Source organism: Heterodontus francisci, chromosome 13 (assembly GCF_036365525.1).
Source record: "Heterodontus francisci isolate sHetFra1 chromosome 13, sHetFra1.hap1, whole genome shotgun sequence".
NCBI lineage: Eukaryota > Metazoa > Chordata > Chondrichthyes > Heterodontiformes > Heterodontidae > Heterodontus > Heterodontus francisci.
The window spans coordinates 35,295,708-35,304,103 of record NC_090383.1 but is presented as its reverse complement, the minus strand read 5'-3'; the positions used below and the strand labels follow the sequence as shown (position 1 = coordinate 35,304,103).

Genomic DNA, 8,396 nt, shown 5'->3' with positions numbered 1-8,396 from the left:
TAAAATGCAATTCCACGGATTCTTTTTTGCGTGTAGTTTCTTGCAGGTTATACCAAGTTGCTGATTTCTGAGAATGTATGAGTTGTCGCATGCTGCTCTGTGTCATCCAGAAAACATTTCACTTTTTTCATGTAAATTACTCAAACTGGTAAGATTCTTTGTCACACAGAATCTTTACTTACTGTCTGTTGATGTCATATGCAGAGAAGCTCTGCATTTGTGGACAACATCCATTTTTACTGATCAAATAGGAGCTGACATTAAGAGGAAAGCTGTGTAACCTAAAATAGTGTCTGTATGCAGATGAAATATTTGGCAGGAGGCCACAGAAGGATTTGATGGTTTCACTCCTTCTTCCCTCAGTATGTGGCAGTTCGGCTGTAACTCTTCATAAATACGAACAGCTCAGCTGTTCCACAGCAAAGAGAACTGCTACAAAGTTTTCAGCTGTTGACAAGCTTGACTTGCTGAGAACACCGGTTAAATATAGCTCAGAGGAGCTGATTCCTACATAGCCACCACTGTCACAGTATCTGAGGGCTGTATCAGCACCAGCAGAGGAAACACAGCAGTGAGACATTAAACAGGAGAGCAACAGACTTCATTTTCCAAACACTGACAGTTTATAATCAGGAGCCTGTTTGGACCTTTTCTGGTGGCCAGTTCATCTGAAGAGAAGAAACATGCTCTCACCTTGTTCTCCACTATTTCCTGCATGATCTCAGCGGATGCTGGGTTGAGAGCTGTAACGAACTCATCTTCATCTGTTCTATACTGTGGAAATATTTGCCTGATCTGATCTTGCCCAAAGATTGTGGAACAACCACATCTGTAGCCAGTGACTTTGTGTTCTGTGCCTTGATAGCACAAATCTCAGGTAAGTGAAGTTTCTCGTTATCTCTTTTATAAAATAAATAAATGATAAAACTGAATCACAGGTTCTATAGTGAAACTTTTACTGTTGTTTACATTTAGTGGAAAATAAATTTGCCATTTAGCCCAAGTATTGATGTGCATCTTTTAAACTGTGAATAAGTTGATACTCTTTTCCTTTCCAAATCCAAACTAACAACTAGACACAATCTTTCTAATAGTGTTGTTGTAACTATTCAAGCACTCGTAAACTTGATGTAAAATAGCTTCAGTGTATGTCAATGTTTGAAACTGTTTTGATAACAAAATTTAAATGTCAGCAAAACTGAGAACTTTTATTCTCTTCTTCCTATCAACAGTAACTCTGCTTTCTCAATAGAACAACATAACTTTTTGAGCACTGGACTGGGATTTCTTTGTCATTTTAATTTTTCGGTAAAAAAAATTTCAGTTTTTAAAGAAATGCCTTGTGCAGTTCAGACAAATGGTTGATATCTTTAAAGAAGCTAAACAATACGAAACAATCTCTCCTAATGGAAAAACTAGCTGTCTGAAATCTTATTTTGCAATTTACCTCTTTGTAATTTGGATATTTCGTGGGGCACTATTGAGAGCATTGTATCTCAAGCAACTGCCATCTGTTTAATATTTTGTTCTACTTTGCGGTAAATATCCCAGACAGACGTTCTGGATGTGATTGGTCACACAGGCTGCATAGATCTTTTCTCACTAGCAGTCTTAGCCATATCTTTTATGTAAAGGCCAATCCTGCAGCAATAGAAATACTAGTCTGAGCAGATGAAACTCCAGTTATTGGCCCATCCCATGAGACGGTTGGAAAGACTGTCATTTTCAGACTGCGAGTTTATGCAAATTAAATCTGGAATGAATCCACAAACATACTGTGTATAGAAGTCATAATACAAAATTTTGAGACAGTTCATCATTTCAAAGATCCTTTTATGAGGCTGAGAATTTTCCGTTATTCTGAAACAGTCAAGAGTACAGTATTCCCAGGATTTTCTTTTCCCTTGGAATGATCCATGTTTTGTATTGTGTCATTGTTGCTGATTATTCAGCAGTTGTTTGGCAGTAACTTGCCATCAATATCACTGGGATCATCTTGCAAATGTTAACCCTTTGAAAACTGTATTGAGGCTTCATTGTATTAGAAATAAAAATATAAGAAATTTACAGTCTTCCACTGAGTAAGTGTTATTTTGGAAAATTTGAATTAATTATCTAACCTCCAAGGAAAATCAATTTTATACATATATTGTAAAGACCATGAGTGTATTTTGAAAGCTACTTAGCAGATAAAGGTCTAAAATCATTGAGATGTGCCCATCCTTCATCACCTGTTGCCTAGTATTGAAAATAAAGAACAGAGTTCTGGGAAGTATGCAAACATTGGCTATGATGTCATCACTCCTGGTGGCATAAAAGTAGAGGATTAACTTTGGGCAAAAATAGGAAGTATAATTCAAAGGAAACCTGCAGGACGCTACTTATAAAATCTGACATATAAATCATATAGAAATTCATGTGCTTATGTCCTGTAAAGATGAAAGAGTGGTCTGTATTTCAGTATGAAATACAGGCTTTATACAATGACAGCAACAATAAAGTAACTTATAAGCAAGGACTTAAAAGCATATGAGGTTTATTTGCTGGATTTTGCAGTGTATATCCTCAAATTATCCTAAAGATCTCCAGGATTTCTTTAAAAACAAAAATACTCAAATTGCCCATTGGTTCGACCTTTGATCTGGCTACATTCCGATCACTTGACCTAATTTAATAAGTAGAATTGTTAGTGACTTATACTCTGGAATGCACAGATCTTTCCACGTTCAGAATTTGGTTGCTGCTACAAGTATGGAGTTGTCAGAAAGCAGTTGCAAATGACTGAAACATAAGACAATTTTATTTAAAATACTGAAAACAAACAGAAACTATCTGCTCAAAATGAATGTTGAGACTGCCTCAGCATCAGAGGAAGTCAAAAAGCTAAGCCTCTACATCTTTCATAGGGCCTCCTGTTTATCAGCAGATAACCACACCAGTTGATCATTACTCACACTGGATTGTAAAGTCATAAATAACAACAGCCACATCTACAGCCTCAGTTCTTTAACATTGACCTCCTTCGTCTTTTGGAAACGAAACCCACTGAGCAGCCTACTGTGTTTCTGCTAATGTGACTGGAATGATCTGGTGCATTATGTTAATTGCACTGATCCCCTATATATAGGTTAATGCTATCTGGAGAACATTTCCCTAAAACCCTTATGTAGGTTTGTCCTGGTGAAGGGGTTAAGTTAACAAAAATGGACAAGCTAAGGTAAAACTTGATAGTGGTTGAAATGCAAATCTACGTGAATCATCAAGTCTATCTATGCCACACACACGGGAAAGGACAGTAGCATTGAGCAGGTCGTTTTTTGGAGTTGAATTTTGTGGCTGTTACAAAGGTTAAATAGCTAGGAACTGTTTGTGGCATGAAGCTGTTGCAGTCTTTGCTTCAGGAAAGTGTACTGTCATATGTGGTGTCCTGCGTAACATGAAACCTCTCATAATTTTTCAGAAGTATTTCACTATTTTTGTTTCCAATCAGTAATCAAAATTTAATCAGCTTGTGTTTAGAAAGTTTCTTTTGGAAAAGAATGTAGTCTTTAATATTGCTCTGCTTACATAGAGGCTTTGATTTGGAGATGTAATTTATCAGACAATAAGGCCAGTTTGGTAAATATATGGAATTAAATGTTTTTACACATACAAGAGGCCAAAACTCAGCTTTTTCATGTTAGTATATGTGTGTATTGCATTTCTAATGTCCATGCTTTCATACGTGAACTGTTTCCATAAGTAATTTTGGGGGATTAGAAAGAAAAACAAACCAGTGCCAGTACAGTTTATGCTTAGCTTCACTTATTGACATCAGTTCTACTGGGAATGCAACACTCTTGCCATTTTGTAATGGGGCTTGGTTGGGACAAAAGGTGTCACCTTCACCTCTATCCCAGAATGATCGTTGTCTTAAAGGCATGTCATACCCTTCCCCCTGATTTTCTTTGCCAATTAGTTCCTTCTCAAGTCATGCATCTCCTGCTTTCAACAGGGTGAGATGGATTGCCTTCTCCCAATCCACTGGCGTTGTATTTCTTATCCAACACATGGGACCATATGAGAGCAACCTGAATTCCCTCTCACCCCAGTAAAACATCTGCATGTCTCTACATTCCTGCTACCACATATTGGAGGAATAACACCATGTCACATGCTTGCCATCTTTTTTGGAACATTGGCAGCTAAAGACGTCATTTGGTGGTGTTTCCAATCCAGTTTCTGTGTCATCTTCTGAATTTGGAGCTAAGGCAGATTTATTGGCCTAGTACAGTAACTTACTCTGTAGCTGACTATGGGAAACCTGTACTGGAATACTTGATGTTGACACCAGGTGCCATAAATAGGAATATATTTAATTCCCCAGCTCTTCACATCCCTCGCTTTGATGAACACAAAATAATCACCAACCACCACCCCTCCCCTCCCACTTTAGTATAAATCTGCAGTGGCACAATAAGCATGCTGTGGTGCCAGAACTCATGTCTGTCACTAAAATGTTTGTGCTTTCTTTCTTCCAAGTTTAATTTAAACTAATAACCCTATTTAGACTGGTCCAGATGTCCTGCTAACCATGATAATAAAGAGCACAAAAGTGGGCCTGACTTTCTGATGAAATCAACTCAGTATTTTTGGCAACAAAGAGATCAAACTCTTCACAGATGTCTCAGAATATGACGTCAGTCTGTGGTGTACAGGCTGCAGAATAAACATAGATAAAAGGACACTCAGTCCAAGTCATTATGATCAATTGTAAAATTTTGCTTCGTGAAGTTGTGATTAAAAGTTGTATTAAAGGAGCACTGTCTTCACACTAAAGTATTTGGCAAAATTTATATTTGTTTGTGGAGAAAGAAGAGCACTGTGTTTTAGTTATAATGGTGTCATGTGCAAGTGATGTGATGATGTCGAATGTCCAGTTTGTTATTGCATTATTTGTTCCTAAACACACATGAAGAATGATGCAATTGGTGTCCATCTTTTTTTTATTCATTCATGGGATGTAGGCGTCACTGGCCAGGCCAGCATTTATTGCCCATCCCTAATTGCCCTTGAGAAGGTGGTGGTGAGCTACCTTCTTGAACCGTTGCAGTCCATGTGGGGTAGGTACACCCACAGTGTTGTTAGGAAGGGAGTTCCAGGATTTTGACCCAGCGACAGTAAAGGAACAGCAATATAGTTCCAAGTCAGGATGGTGTGTGACTTGGAGGGGAACTTGCAGGTGATGGTGTTCCCATGCATTTGCTGCCCTTGTCCTTCTAGTTGATAGAGGTCACGGATTTGGAAGGTGCTGTCTAAGGAGCCTTGGTACATTGCTGCAGTGCATCTTGTAGATGGTACACACTGCTGCCACTGTACGTCGGTGGTGGAGGGAGTGAATGTTTGTAGTTGGGGTGCCAATCAAGCGGGCTGCTTTGTCCTGGATGGTGTTGAGCTTCTTGAGTGTTGTTGGAGCTGCACCCATCCAGGCAAGTGGAGAGTATTCCATCACACTCCTGACTTGTGTCTTGTAGATGGTGGATTGCCCATTTGTTGCTGAAGGCCCTATCAACATCTCAAAAGAGAATAGACAGAATATTGTTTTAGGTGAAGGTTGTTCATCACACCTGGAAGGCAAAAGAGATATCATTTCAGCCAGATAAGCATACATGCTCCAATCAGACCTGAAAAACTGGAAACAAAAAAAGGAGGGGACAAAATTGCTTCTTTACCCAGTGAGTGCTTAAAATGTGGAACCTACTACCACATGCCGTAGTTCAGGCAAATAGCATAGATGCATTTAAGGGGAAGCTAGATAAGTACGGGATAGAAAGGAATAAAAGGATATGCTGATAGCGTTACATGAAGTAAAGGGGGAGGAGCACAAAAATCAACAAACCAGTTGGGCTGAATGTCCTGTTTCTGGATTGTAAGTTCTGTATGAAAGAAAGATCCGTAATATCACCATGAATCAGTCTGTTAGTTTTGTTATTGTGTGTGATTTGACAGCTATACAGGTCTCTGAATGTAATTTGTAGTAGTATCTACAAAACAGGTGCACATTTTGAATTAACCAAATTTTTTATCTTTTCAAATATAAAATAGAAACTGCAAATCAGATGTTATTCAACCAGAAGCAGAATAGAACCAGAAGCTGTAATGCAAGCATCATTTGGTAACGGTGGATAAGAGAAGGAGCTAACAGCTATCAGTGAGAATGAGACCTTCAGAAACAGAGGGGAGAGCCCATGGCTGACTCCATTGTGTTAGCCCAAGTACATTAACAGACCCAAGGACACATTATCACATAATGATTGCCATTTTAGCACTGTGTTTATAAATGCTGAAAGTATGTTTCATATTGCCAGGAACGATTACATCATATTTTTAAACAATATTCTCATGTGTTTTGACAATGTAGTGAAATGCTTTACAGAGCTGTGTGGTAATTGCCAAACCTCCTTATTTGTTCTGAAGTTTCTAGGGAATGTATTGCGTCCCACACATCACTCACATGTAAGGGCAATTATTTCTTACGCTTGTCTTCATTGCATCAATCAATCTGTGCAGCACTACTGCTGCACATAAGAGATAATGAAGTTCTGGTATCTAATCTATAGAGTGGGAGAGGGAAATATAAAGGAAGCACATGCTGTGAGATCACAGTGCTATTTTAGTACATGCTCCATGATGCATAAACCTGTGAGCTGGAGAATTACTGGGAATGTCTTTTTGCAATGTAGTCATTTGCACCATTGTATTGGTTGTGATCATCACAAACCCAAACCAAGATGTTTCATTTTTAAAAGGGAATCAATGTTAGATATTTGACTTTTGTTTCTTTTTTATTTGCGGATCCCAATTATGTAAAATGTGTTCCTTAAACTAAACAGGGGTTAGATTGGCTAACCCTGAAAACAGGCATGGGATAGCAGTATGGTTGGAGTGTGCAGTTGGAAAATGGCAGCGCTGGCATCAAATCAGCATTGCACGCTGATTTGGGTTATAATCTCACTGCTCTGCATGCTGTTGGTGGTTGTTAGGTGCACGTGGGCAAACTTCTTTACCAAGATAGCGTTTTGTACACTTCGTGTTCGAAGTGCGCGTGTACATCTTGGACCCTATTTTTCAGTGTTAATTGGCCACAACACCCTAAAAATTGGGTGTTGCACAGCGTAGTTCAGTCCCTAACAACTTTTAAAAAAATCTCAACCAGTTTACTTCCCTCCCAAAGTCATTGACTCCTGGGTGGGGTATGTCTACAGGCACTGGTCATTGCTGTACCTTACCACACCGTATTCATGTAGAAGCCCTCAGAGTAAATGTTGGCAGATTATTCAACAGCACTTCCCAAATCTGGAACCTCTACCACCAGGAAGGGCAAAGGCAGAAGGTTCATGGAAACACCATCACCTCCAAGTTCCCCTTCAAATCTCACACCATTCCAATTTGGACAGATATTGCAGTTCCTTCCTCGTCGCTGGGCCAAAATCCTGGAACTTCCTTCCTAACAGAATTGTAGGAGTACCTTCACCACATGGACTACAGCGGATCAAACAGTAGGCTCACCACCACTTTTGCAAGGAAACTAGGGATGGGCAATAAATGCTGCCCTTGCCAGTCACCCCATAACCTGAGAATGAACTTTAAAAAAATTCAACCTGAAGGTGATGTCACAACTGAACCTGAACCTCAGTGGAAAGCAATCAGGAACAGGAAACCTGGCTGATTCTCCCCTGCCTAGCCATGCACACTAACCACCATTTCTTACTGAGGCCATCTGGCCCATTGGATCTTAGAACCTTCTCTGGTTGTACAGTCCAGCTCTTCACTAGTTAAACTCACTAAGCAATTGGGAAAAATGAAATTCTGGACAAATGTGAGCCTATGATATCTAGATACCTTCTTCAGAAGCTCCAGTGGCCTCCTTCTCATCTCCGTTGTGATGATGCTGAGGTATTTTAATCACACCTACGCTAATGCAGATTTATGTAATCAGTGCTGAGGAAACATGCAACTAAATTAGTTGGTCTCAGTGATGTGCTGGGATTTTGGTGTTCAGCTGCATCAGGCAGTTTATACCATATCATTCTCCAAGCTCTGATTACGATCATTTTCTAATTTTGAGACCATGATGACTTGGGCCTTTGAACACGGTCACTGTTTAATACCAAGGTGACATTGCCATTTCTCCAAACTGTAGACATTTAAAAGAAATTCAAGAAATAACACTGTACAAATAGAGAGATAAGAGGATAGAAATTCATATTGGGCCGTAGCATAAAACTGGTGCCATCCCATAGGCTTCCCACTATAAGCCCTGCTGATATTCAGTTCCATTAACTTCAATGTAACTGCATATTGGGCGGGGAATGTAAGAGGCATCTTATGTGATACAGCCTTTTCTGTGCTACCAT

At 39.4% G+C, this 8,396-nt stretch overlaps 1 protein-coding gene across 1 annotated transcript in view; it reads left to right on the top strand.

The window, feature by feature from the left end:
• The first annotated feature begins 711 nt into the window (after positions 1–711).
• The window catches only part of LOC137376333 (filamin-A-interacting protein 1-like), a 412,771-nt gene continuing 405,086 nt past the window's right edge, over positions 712–8,396 (top strand). The window contains exon 1 of the mRNA XM_068044658.1: positions 712–877. The gene's annotated coding sequence lies outside the window, so the exon portion shown is untranslated. The remainder of the gene's footprint in view (positions 878–8,396) is intronic.